This window comes from Diabrotica virgifera, chromosome 3, assembly GCF_917563875.1.
Source record: "Diabrotica virgifera virgifera chromosome 3, PGI_DIABVI_V3a".
Classification (NCBI taxonomy): Eukaryota; Metazoa; Arthropoda; class Insecta; order Coleoptera; family Chrysomelidae; genus Diabrotica; species Diabrotica virgifera.
The window spans coordinates 43,948,709-43,962,807 of record NC_065445.1 but is presented as its reverse complement, the minus strand read 5'-3'; the positions used below and the strand labels follow the sequence as shown (position 1 = coordinate 43,962,807).

The following is a 14,099-nucleotide window of genomic DNA, read 5'->3' as shown; positions in this document are numbered from 1 at the left end:
GGTAAAGTTAAGTGAGATTATAATATTCTGTGTTGCGATTGGGTGTGTACAATAACTAACTCACAGTTTACATTTGTTTACAATTATTTATCATTTAAAAATAAATAGAGGCAAATATTTATCAGATATTTCGCAAAACAAATATACGAACATAATAATGAATCCGAGTGTTGCAATTTATTTTTTGGAAATAATAATAGAATGCAGACGTTTGAATTTATTGATAACAACGTTTTACGTTCATAAACGCGTGTATGTATATACAGATGGTACACTGCGTTTTTAACAATTAATTCCTGGAAAATACGTTTCCGTTGCAGGCTTTGTTATTCCTGTGATTCTTTATATGTGTAGCTTTTTTTACAGCCATTTTAGGCCCAGCGCTTTATTGTTCTTTTTCATAACTTTCTGTTATTTGTCAACTGCTTCCAGTCTGTTATTCCCTTTTCTTTTAGGTCTTCTACTAACGCCTCTCTCCATCGCTTTCGTGGTCTTCCTCTCTTTCTTTTATAATCTGGTACTCTCTATGCTATTTTCTTGACCACTCTGTCATCGTTCATTCCTTCTATATGGCCCAGCTACTGCAACCTTCTTGATTTTATTATGCTATCTATTTGTAGTTGTTTGTGTATGTATACTATAAACTTCATCATTTGTCATTCTTATATACCCTTCCTCTGTTCTCTTCCCTCGTAATATTCTTCTGAGTATTTTCCTTTCCCATCTTCTTACTGTTTCTGTTGTTGTTTGGTTGAGTATCCATGTCTCACATCCGTATATCGCTGTTGGTCTTATTACAGTCTTGTAAATCCTGAATTTCGTATTGACAGCTCCTTTGATCTTGGTAAATAATTCATGGCTCCCGTAGATCGATTGGCTTTACTTAATCTGGCATCAATTTCTTTCATTTCTTCACTCTTGTTTGTTATCCTAGCTCCTAGATATACAAATTCATCTATTTCCTCAAACTGAAACTCTCCTAATTGTGTGCTTACATTGAACTTTGTCCCACCCCCCCTTTCTCTTCCTACTTTTATAACCTTGCTCTTCTTTTGATTTATTTGTAGACCCAGCTTATACGCTTCATTTACTAAGCTTTCTGTCATCTCTTTCAGTATCTTTTCTCTCGTCGCTACAATTGCCACATCATTTGCCACAAATGGTCATGGTTGAAAATGAAATGATGATGGTTGCTTCTTTACAAACTCAAAAACTAATAGTTACTCCTTCTTTTAAGTTATATAACATAAAATGTCGGTAAAGATAGAATATCCATTTTATAGAGCCAAATTCAGACCAAGACTATACTTTATTGCTAATTTATTATGGAAAGAAACAAATTTATTGCTGGAGTCGTTTCCAAAAAACAAAGGGTATGGTAACTTTACGGTAAAGCTAGCAGTGCCATAGCTATATATTGTATTGCTAATTAATTGCTGTTACTTGTTATAATAATCAACCCCCAAAAGCTACCCAATCATACCCTAATGCAACAGTCACCAACTGGAAAACAATGGTGGCTCGTACCACTTTAAGAAGGTAGTGCCAGAATGCGGACGGCAAATTCAAATTTTTAGTGACGGGTTCACGATATTGTCAAAAAGTTATAAAACAAAAATTTTAAAAAATTAGGCGCTGATACTTTTACCTTACATATCTTATGTATATTTATCTGAGGTGCCAAGAAATTGTTCAAAATTTATCTAAATTCATTAACAATAAAAAACTCTCAACTTACAACCATTATTTACTGCTAATATTACTTAGCTTGTATTACGATTTAGTCTCTATTTACAAAATTATAAAAATAATACTATTTCATTATTTACACACATGCACAAAGTTGTGTTAATACCACTTTTAAAGTTTACGATATATCCTTCTTGTTTTTTTTTTTGGTTGCAAAGTTTTCAATGACTTTATTATTAAAATTATCAATACCATTTACAAAATGCTTTTCTGCAGATAACATACCTAAGTCGTTCTTCTTTCATTGTATTTTTAACTGATGTTTTAATTCGTTTTAACATCGAAAAACAGCGTTCTGCTTCAGATATTGATATAGGAATGGTAATTAAAATGCTTAAAAGTTTAATAGTTTCTTCCAATGTGCTTTTTAAACCTTCCTCAATTAATAAAACTCATAGCGGAATAGCCCTAGAGGTAGTACTTAATTCGCCTCACTAATACAGTACTTATAATTCAGTTTTAAACCGAGTTTTTTTAAAAAATTAAAATTGTCTCCATGTTTCATCAAAAAATGATTTGGGGAACCCACGCTTGTAAGCAGAAAACTTCTCCGACATAAATAAACTAGAAGCAACTACATATCAGGAGACGGTAGACCTTTGAAAGATCTGGAACTTTAAATATTATGAACCTTTAAGTCGTTGTCTAATTCGGCGCTAAAATTGACCAGTTCCTTAAATATGCCTATATTTTGTGAATTTTTTGTCGTCGTGACCTCTTTAAGCTAACTCGAACGCTCACAAAACCTTATGAAATTTGTAAAGAAAAACCACCAAGAGTTTTTAAGATACTAATCTGATTCATTGTCAATTAATAAATTAAACTTAAGAAATAATCCAAATATTATTTATACTACACCCACAATCACGATGCACTAAAAGTTTAATAATAATATTATAAATAAAAAAACTTTAACAGAAAATAGACCTAACAAAAGCGACAAGCCAGCACTTAAAGAAACTCAAAATCTTGTGCACGGCACAGGATTCTCATTTAAGGTATACTAAATAGTCCAATATAGCTCTTTCTCTGTCACTTATATAGGATGCTCGTAAAATCTTTCTCTTTTCAGCCGTGTCAGTACCAATTTTGGCTCAAGACTCTCCAGCCGAATAATCTCCTGCTGTAAGTGGAAGCGATTGTACTACGTGCACAGTTGCCAGATTTTATATAATTTATGAAGATAAAAAGAAACACACACAAAAAATTAACAGGCATTAAAAGATTTTAAAAATAAAAAATATGCTTCTGCATAATTAGGAAGGTAGTGCCATGGCTCTATGGCACTACCTCACGGGCCGCCACTGCTGGAAAATTGTTCTCTGTTGAAAACTGCTTCATTTGCCTGCTTAGCCTTCCACAGTATTTTCAATGTTTGCTGATACAACCACACTTCAAAATCCTCTAACTAAACGCTTAATAGTAGATACTTTCAAGGTTCTTGACATTTTACCTCTTTATGTTGGTCATATTTTATCATTGGTCTAGTCGTTCAATAATATAACAACCTAGTCCTAGACATTTAAAATTGGATACTGTTTGTTGTGTCTATGCTTTGATCAAACCTGGGCCGTCAGCTTGGTAAGCTAGTACCTAGCCAGTGAGCTATGACTGTCACCCTTCAACGGCTTAGTCTGCTGTTGAAAATTAGTGACAAAGCAAATGATGTTTGACTTTTCGAAATGTAAAGATATCCTGTAAGTTCTATAGATATTCCATGAATAATAGTCGCATATCTAGGTTTTGACACAAAATAAGTAATCAATTTCCTGGAAACACTGCAAGTTTGTGTGATTTTTGTGTGTTTTGCTTTATCTTGAAACACCCAAACCAGTCGTTATTGTTGGTTTTCAGGTTGTTAGCATAAATCTAATGGTGATTAACACTAAAAATGTATGAAATTTAATGTTCAGGATTTGAATTAATTAAGTGTTTATTCACACCATGTGTTTGTTTTTTAGCTTCATCTAAGTGACGTAGTTGAAGTTTTCATGCATTTTTTCACACCTAAGTGAGGTAAAAATTTTTTCATGTTAATGTCAAAACATGATTGAATTTCTCTACATGTTCTGTGTCGATCTACTTCACCATTTGTAGAGCATCAATGTTTTTTGCAATTTTGATGTATAAGTATTTAAGAAAACGTCAAAAATATGGTTTATCTCGCAAAATTCTCATTCACCAAAGTAAAAGGTGAAAGTTGCACAGGCAAAAATTGATGCCCACCCACTACATTTCCCAGATTTGGCTGGGTCAGAGATGATATACTCAGTTTGGTTTTTGTTGTCAATGTATCATCTCTCATCTAGTTTGCCTCTTCTTATTTTTAAAGTTTTCTCCAATGATCATTGATGAAAAGAATGGTGATGTCAAAACTAACTAACAAAATTATTGGAATTATAATTTGTTTCTTCTAGTTTTTTGCAAGAATTGCTGTGCGTTTTTAATAAAAGATGTGTTGTGTGATAGAGGCTATATTATGTCTAGTAGGAACTTTGACAGTCTGTTGCAAATTGGTCTGCAGGGTAAATTTTCTTTGTGAGTTTTTGGAACTCTGTATAAGTGTGGTGTCCTGCTGTAGTGTGGTATTAATGTTCTTATTTGGTAACCTGTCAGATATTGTTTGAAGTGTTGTGAAGTGTTTTATATATTTCGTTTTCCAGTGATTTGGTTGGGTATTGGGTCCTTTTTTATTTTGGTGTAAGCACCAAACTTAGTAAAATTTATTTTTTTTAATTATATTTATTATTTATTAATTTTATATTTTTTAGTTATACCTACTTATTTCTACAAAAGCAAAGAGAAACAGAAAATTGTAAGGGGCATAAATAGGAAAAACAGTACCTTCTGTAGAAATATAATTCATGAAAATATTGTGCGGAAAATAAATAAAGGGAGAAAGAAATGTCAGTCCTGTGAAACTTGAGATGCTCTTGAGATGTCCAGTCTACTACTTGTATTTTGTGTAACTATATATCTGTGGTGCTAAGGCAAAACCCGATATGTCAAAAAACGTGATTTTGCAGCAGATGAGTTTAAAAGTTTATGGTTTTGTTGTAATAGTGGACATATCGGAAAATAACTTTATCATCTACTGGTTACATGGATGTGTTTAGCCATGTTGGGTTTTGTCATCATATTCTTCATCGCTCAATGTACATATTGGCATTAAAAACGAAAAATCGATAATTTTTGACATATACCAGTGCCTTAGTACCACAGATATATAAAGTTCAAATGACTATGCTATGTTAATAGCCAAACTTTGAAATGGAGATAGCATCTGACCAAAAACACTATGACCAAAAAATAAAAAAATATAACTTCAAAAAAAGACTAATAGAGATGAAAGAAGAAAAGGGTTAGTTCTTGATAATTAGGCCTTACATATTTTTGACATGATTTGAGGGCAAATTTTAACTAACTGGTAAAAACAAACTGCTAAGTATTAGGAACAGATGACTCAAAAATACCTAAAAAAAATTAAATTGACTGTCTTCAAAACACTAATAAGACCATTGCTAACATATGGTTCAGAAACTTGCTCACTTACACAGAATGACCAAGAACTACTCAAATGTTTTGAGCGAAAAATCCCAATATGAATATATGGAGGCATAAAAGAACAAGGTTTGTGGCACAGGCATTACAACTTTGAGTTGTATAGAAGTTTTGGAGAACCTGACGTTGTGAAATTCATTGAGGTAGCATGCCTCAAATGGATATGTCATGTATAGTGGAGTCACTCAAGGTGGCTATGAGCTATTACCTCAGATTTCGTTGAACCTCCATCGATTTGCATGAAAATTGGTGAGTGGTTAGAGGATATCTCAAGGAACAAAGGTGACATGGTGGTAACTTGCGCTTTTACTCTGGGGGTGGATGGCACCCTTTCTTGGGGGTGAAAATTATTTTATTAAAAATAACCCCATAATTCGATAGAGCGAAAAATTTCAAGCAAAATTTGTTATATAAAGTTATTAAAATAAATCTCAACTTTTTGGGTTATTAAGGTCAAAGATTTTAATTTTTTTTTTGAGAAAAATGCATGTTTTTACCAATTTTTCATCAATAACTCAAAAAGTGTAAGTTTTTACAAAAAAGTTATTATTATCACAATTAAAGCTAATAAGAAATGAAATAAACCCCTTACTAGAAAAACCTTTTAATGTTAACTAAAAGTGAGTTATAGGTAATTGAATGTATATTTTTTTCGGCGAGTAAAAAACTCTAAGTATTTAACCTGAAATAACAGGAAATTGATGCATTTTATAACATAAGCTTATTAAACATTTGTCAAAGTACTTAAAAACATCTATCAAATGAGCTCCCGAACATGTTAATAGCGTTAAAATTTATGCTCCAAAATTTTTTCAAAATTTACTTTTAAAATTTTTTCCAAAATATTTTATAATATTTTTTTAATAACCCCATTTGTGTTTACGATATCAGGTTCACCTAAAAACTGTTTAAAAGATAATTCCAAGTGCTATTTAAGCACGTTGAATCTAATCTTTTAAACCCCTTATTTTTCTAAAAATAAAAGGTTAAATGACCCCGATTGCATGGTTCCCACAGCAAAATTTAAGATTTAAACGTTTCTATCTCGGTTATTTTTTACCCTATAGAAATAGTAAAACAGGTAAAATATTTGGCACAGAAATAACTAAAATTTGGTTTTATATAATTTTTTACGTATATTGAGTATTTTTGGAGTTATTATCAAAAGAATATGAGAATTACAATAATTTTAAAAATCATGATTTTTTAAATTATATCTTTTTTTCAAAAATATGCATTCTAAACTGGTCAAAATTATCGAAAACATTAATTATGCTAATGTAAAGAAGTTATTGTAAGGATTACAATAAATTTTAATTTTTGTGAAAAGGGCGTATGTTTTATTTTTCACTTTTTCCTAAAAAAATCGAAACGGTTCTTTTATTTTCATTATAACTTGCTTAATTTTGACGCTATTACCTTGTTCTGAAGCTCATTTGATAGGTATTCCAAATTACTTTGACAAATGTTTAGCAGGAATATTTTATACATTGCATCGTTTTCCCGTTATTTAAGCTTGAATACATAGATTTGAGTACTCGTCGAAAAAAATACACATTCAATTGTCAATAACTCACTTTGAACTAACATTAGTTTAGTTTTTTATATGACAAATGTATTCAATTTTTTATTATCTTCAATTTCAGTAATAATAACTTTTTTATAACAGCTTATAGTTTTTGATTTATACGTGAAAAACCGATTTAAAACATGCATTTTTTTTACGAAAAAATAAATTCTTTGGTCTTTAATAACTCAAAAAGTGTTGATTTATTTTATTAACTTTATATAAAAAATTTTGCTTATAATTTGTCCCTCTATCGACTTATGGTATTATTTTTAATACAATAATTTTCATCCACGAGAAGGGGTGGCATCCACCCCCAGGGTAAAAGCGCAAGTTGGCATCATGTCACCATTGTCCCTTGGGATATCCTCTAATTACTCACCAATTTTCATGAAAATCGATGAAGGTTTAACGAAATCGGAGGTGAAAACCTTAAGTGACTGCACTAGTAATCAGGTGAGAGGAAGAGGCCATAGTAAGAAAAGTTTCTAACCAAAGAGGGCCGATAGGACAACAGGCAAGAGGAAGACCGAGACTTAGGTACCAAGACAACCCAGAAAATGATTTAAAATGTATTGGAATTAGAGCATGGAGAAGAGTTGCCAGAGACAGGGGCGAATGGAAGATTGTTCTGAAGAAGGCTTCGGCTCATAAAGAGCTGTAACGCCACTGATGATGATGAAGTGTTAGGAAAACGATAAATTTAATATATGATTGAAAGATTAATAATACCAGTGATGAAAAAACCACTGTAAGAAACATGGCAAAAATAAAACAGATTGCTTAAAGCTCAAAGAAAAAATATTGGCAAGTAATATACAACTTTATTATACAGATTGATTATATTATAATTACAGAGAAGGGGCCAATGGATGCTTAAAATAATAAATTAGGGGACACATATATTTAAAAATATAGGTACCTATGAAGAGAGAGTAAACAGTAAGAAATAGGAAAAATACACACAAAAAAAAACAAAAATTATACATCAAATAACCATTTTTAAATTAAAAAAAAAAACAGGATATTGTTTTGTCATGATCTTTTGTTCATAGCATAATGGGGAACTTGCACATTTTTTTTTATTACATAATAATGTTGTTTTGTTTAAAAATGAGATTTCCAAAAATTTCACGCTTCAAAAACTCATAACAACTTAGAAATACAAATTTAAAATCTTCTTTGATTTAAAATAGTTCATACGACCCGTGACGTCACATAGTTTTACTAGATTGTTATGCTTATGGTTATATTTAGGTATATTCTTCTTCTCCATCTTTAGTTTATTGGCCGCCATCTACTTGGGTATTTGGCCAGCTCATCGTCGCGGAATAATGGAAAAATATTTATATTCTAATGACATAATTTATTGTATGTCATTCTAATATATACCAGTTTGTTGAGATTGGAGTTTGATACAGGTTTAATATGGAAAAAAACCATTTTGTAAAAGTTTTCTATGAGTAGTTCAAAGGATCAAACACTTGTGACTCACATAACTGTATTTTCTACTGACGTTTATAATGTCTAATTTAAAATTATATAAAATTTTGTTTACTTCGTTGGTGCAAAATGTAAACATATAAGAGTAAGTATTCTGTTAACCAAGATACAATAGTACCAAGCGGCGCCGCTAGGAGAACACTCCAACAATGCGTCTCAGATTACTTTAACGAAACGTGGTCATTTTGTACTCTAAACCGAGTAAGGTATGAAAAAGAAAAGAAAATAATCGTTTTCGTTTTGATTCAATTTGAGTCCCTTGCCATCCTCTGACACAGTGTTTCGGGGTCTACCCCTTTTCAAAGAGGCTATGCAAGTAGACTGAATTGAATCACAACGAAACGAAGAGAACTGTATATACAGTAGAACGTCGATAATCCGGATGTCAAAAATCCGGATCGTCAATAATCCGGATTTGTATCTAGCAAAAATATCTGATTCTTTTAAAATAAATTAGGAACTTCGCTGCAAAAAACGAACATCTACCGCAGTTCAAAAATATTTTACACATTTTTTTAAAAGCCCAAATAGGGTCTGATGTTTTACTGTACACATGCTACTATTATAAATTATGTAATTACAATACAGTGGTTAAACATAAAAAAAGTTTTGATTAATTTCACCTCTAGACACTTTACTGTACAAGAGAAAACATAAAATTTTAAAACGTTTGTTGTACTTTAATGTGTATACTGGCCTTTTTTTAAGGTAATTTCGATAATCTGGATAATTTGATAATCCGGATGAGGTCCGGTCCCAATTAATCCGGATTATTGACATTCTACTGTATTAAAATATTTGCAGCAGAGTGTGGTTAGACTGTCCTCTAACGGGAATGACGAAATGAGTAAAAATAAATTTCGACCAAGAGTCAGTATTCTGTTAACCGAGATACAATAGTACCAAGCTGCGCCGCTAGGAGAACACTCCAACAATGCGTCTCAGATTACTTTAACGAAACGTGGTCATTTTGTACTCTAAACCGAGTAAGGTATGAAAAAGAAAAGAAAATAATCGTTTTCGTTTTGATTCAATTCAATTCTTTGTTTCGTTGTGATTCAATTCAGTCTACTTGCATAGCCTCTTTGAAAAGGGGTAGACCCCGAAACACCGTGTCAGAGGATGGCAAGAGACTCGAATTGAATCAAAACGAAAACGATTATTTTCTTTTCTTTTTTATATAATCATATGATGTCACAACGCGTTTTGGGCTAGCTGCTTTAATTTGAATTTAGAATCGTTTTTAGGGGTCAAACGGAACACAAAACCAACCTTTTTATTTTTGATACAAGTTTTAAATTCTGTGCTGTCCTGATTTATAACATGTTTTTCGAATTTAAAATTTTATGTAAGTTCCCTATTTGGATATCGATACATTTTTGGCAAAGTAACGTAAGTGACATTTTTAAAAATCATGTTTTTCCATTAAACTAATGCTATTATTGTTCAGACGACACTGCCAAAGTGTAGTAAGCCTATACATATAATATTATGTTTAAAGTAATTATAGGCTTACTACACTTTGGCAGTACCTTCTAAACAATAATAGTGTTAGTTTAATGGAAAAACATGATTTTCGCCAAAAATGTTACTTACGTTACTTTGCCAAAAATGTATCGATATAGTTTACAAAATTACATGTGTCTGGATAACAATAAACACTAAGAATATAAAAATTAGTTACATTATCTTGATTAATATTGTTAAATTTAGCTAGATTTAACACAATTTAAAAAGAGCTCCACTGTGAATTTAGAAAGTAATGTTTTGATGATGTTAGGTAGGTATTTGTTTGTAAGGATTGAGAATTAATCAAAAATATATTCTGGCAAAATATAAATTTGTAGTTTTATTATTTAAATATACTTAAATTTTTTAAATAAACAACACTCAATTAACATTGAATATTATGTCCATTTAACTGGTTTGTTGGTAGTCAAAATAAACAAAGAGGATAATAAACAAATTTAAACAAATTTGTCAAACCTGTATTTATAGTATTATTTTTTATTACTAAAAAATAATTGATTTTAAGTAAGTACATGGTGTTTTCTTTGTTTGGAAATATTGTTAGATAGAACTAAGAGCAGCTTAATAGAGAATTTGAGGTATCTTAAAATGTAAAAATTTCAGGTTCTTTGGTAATTTTAATTTATCCAAATAACCTTCTGCCTTATTTGACTTTGTTTATTTGCCACAGGTATGGCCTACATACACCATCTATATTTAGATAGAGATGTAGTAAATTAGTATTATTAATGTATTCAATCTATAATATTAAAACGATAGCAACAAAGTGTAAAACATAAGCCAATAATGCACAATATTCACATAACCAGCTAACTAACGAAAAGAATGAAATTAATATTGTTTCGCAACAAACTAACTATAGATAACTCATGGATAAAAACTATTTTTGTTCTTTAATTAAATAAAACAACTAATTATGTGACATATTTAAGTAAAAAATAAACACAGAGAAAGCAAATATAAGAAGCAAACGTTAATATTTTACCTCTATTTATCATATCTTGTAAAAAACTTCCATCAGCTGTTGTTGTTTTTCCATAAAAAATATTGTCACAAACTAAACAAATTATAACTATAAATTGCCACGCGTAGTAGAAACTTTCAATGAACACGAGAATTAAACACCCGTTCACTCAATTTCACTTCGACAACTATTGTTTCTTTCTTATTCAAGTTATTTTCCAACTCGTGTAATTAACCAGCGCAAACGCTTTGCCAACTGGTCGTGAATGTGAAAGTTTGGTTTAAACGTCACTGTCACTGTCATTCACAGTCCGGCAACTGTCAGTTTCATTGTTGTTAGGGATATTCGAATGGACAACTACAGTGGATGTTGGTATTGATTGATCGTGACGTCATGTACAAAAGCTAAATAAATAAGATGGAAATGTTGGACCATCGAGATAGGAGTGGAGTGGACCATGGCCCATGGCCATGGCCAAGGGAGCAATATTTGAACATATTGGTTGTATCTTTGAATAGAAGTGTTTTTAATTTAAGAATTGAATAAACAAAAGTTTTAAATAATACATAAACATACACGCCTCTGTATGACACTATGCATTTTCTTGTATCATTTCTAATATCGTTTCTGATATGTCAAAAAAATGTATAGTGTCATACACAGATACAAGAAACGATACAAGAATTTGTGTCAGGCACAGATTCTTGTACAATAACTGCGCCAATTTCTGCGCAAAGAGCAAAAACGTAAAACCTGCTGGTAAAACTTCTAAATCTCATAATGGCGGCTGAAAATGAGATCATATGATTTATGTCTTGAATTTGTGTTTTGTAGGTATTATTTATAAATATTTTATTGATACTTATTATATACCGTTTGGTATGGACTACTGTTCTACTAATAACCATATATTTAGAATAACTTTGGGTTTCATATTGCATAATTTTTTAATAGAGGAAAATACAATAGTTCCAATTTGGATCAAACTGAAGATAATTATAATGCAAATATTTTAGCACAAATATCAAAACAAAATAAAAAACACAAATAATCAACAGTCAACGTAAAAATTCTAGTTATTATAACATTAAAATATTTGTTTTTAAAAGTTTATAAATTTTATAAAATCCTTAAAATCAGCTGTAGACGCAGTACTACCACTACCATACCAATGTAAGGTGACAGGGTGACAAACAAAATTTCGACCAATCACGTGCCGAATTTCATACAGTTTTCGATACAAGAACTTGCATAGTGTCATACAGGGCACAAATGTACATACAAGAAATGATACAAGAAAATGTATACAAGAAACGATATCAGAAACGATATTAGATATGATACAAGAAAATGCATAGTGTCATACAGCCTTAGAGGGAGTGTTATGTATGGAACCCCTGAATTATCTCGGAAACGGCTTGCACGATTTTTATAGGTTAGTAAGTTTTAGTAAGGATCTTGTGATGCCGCCGATATTCTGGTGGTATTTGCATTGTTGTCAGATCTTCCGTTTTTTTTAGCTTTCTTATTTTAAATGGGACACTCTGTATATTTTTTGCCTTTTGAAGTCTTTAATAAATACTCATTATTTTTCATGTATATATTCCCTATACCTATAAATGCCGTAATTTCTGAGCTATTTCTACGTTTATTTAAAATATATTAAAACAAAAATTATAAAAATCATATTTTTTGGCCCGCGCAAACATTATTTTAAGTTTTTTGGATCACTGGGAACAGAAAAGGTCTTTTTTAAAGTTGGTCGTTTTCAAAAGGTTTTTTAAGTTGATCGTTTTCGAGTTATAAACAATTTAAAACAAAAAGAAAACTAAAAATGAAGATTTTCAAAGGCTCACAAACACAACTAAAAAATATTTTTTTTTAAATTAGGAAATATCTTAATTTAAGAACCTTCTTCCATCAGCTCCCCATTTTATTTTTGGCATGTTTTATTCTAAAATATTGTTTTTTTAATAAAGCGCTTATGAGAGGACGGGCATTAACAACTAAAGAACAATGTTTTAAAAAATTAAATACGCCAAATTACCTTTCGGATACTAATCAAATAAGGTTTGAACTTAAATCTCAAGTGGTGTTGAGCCTTGAACATCGTTATTTACCTTTTTTAATTTTAAATTGTTTATAACTCGAAACAATCAGTTTAGAGAAAATTACAAAAGGGCTTTTTTTTTCTAGTGATCTAAAGAACCTAAAATAATGCCAGTCCGGACCGAAAAAAAATATTTTTATATTTTGTTTTATTTAAATAAAAATGTAGTAATAACTCCGAAATTACGGTATTTAGGGTTTGGGAATATTACATGAAAAATTATTAGTATTTTTTGAGGACTTTAAAAGGCTTATACAAGGTGTTTTTTTAATAAAAAATTCATTAGATTTCCAGAAAAATGGAAGATCTGACAACAATGTAAAGGCCACTATAATATCGGCCGCATGAAAAGTTACTCATCAAAATCTAGAAAAGTCCTGCAAGGCGTTTCCAGGATAATTGGGGATTGGGGCGTTCCATACATAAAACTCACTGTATTGATTGTTGAGTATTGTTGATAATTGTTATTGTTGAGAAAAGCGAGTGAAAGTAATATAATATCTGATAGACTCATGATTAAAGGCCCAGGATTACAAACGGCTCCAGACATAAAAAGATCTGTAAACAGAGAAAGAAAATATTATTTTTGTTTTAACTTCAGAATATGATTTTTTTTTCGAATAGTACTAGATAATTTATAAAACAATAAAATCTTCTTCGCATTCGATTTGATCCTTTATAATTTATAATACAGATTGATAATCTTAAGGCGGCGCCAGATATGCGGTACTTGGCAAATTAATACTGAACAAGTGCTTGCTAAATATCAAATATTTGAGTGCTCATGAAAGTGTTCGTTAAAGGGCAAGCACCTTGCACCACATATTCGAGATTTTTCGTATATCGAGCCACTGTGGGAACAGCAAATATATTCTAAACGAACAAAAAAGGTACCTAATGGATAATGATACAGGGCCTAGATTCCGTGCACTGTAGATATCTACAGTCGCTTTCTGTCGATGGCAATTGTCATGAAAATATTTGAATTTTTAGTTTTAATTCAAATATTTAAAACCAAAACTAGAAAATAATTCAATTAAAGCTAAAAATTCAAATATTTTCATGACAATTGACATCGATAGAAGGCGACTGTAGATATCTACAGTGCACGGAAT

General features: G+C 30.8%; 1 protein-coding gene across 3 annotated transcripts in view; it reads right to left on the bottom strand.

Moving 5' to 3' along the window:
• LOC114343020 (phospholipid-transporting ATPase VD) overlaps positions 1-11,144 on the bottom strand; it is a 346,327-nt gene extending 335,183 nt beyond the window's left edge. For all 3 annotated transcript variants that reach the window (XM_050645083.1, XM_050645085.1, XM_050645084.1), the window contains exon 1: positions 10,896-11,144. The gene's annotated coding sequence lies outside the window, so the exon portion shown is untranslated. The remainder of the gene's footprint in view (positions 1-10,895) is intronic.
• Positions 11,145-14,099: the final 2,955 nt, after the last annotated feature.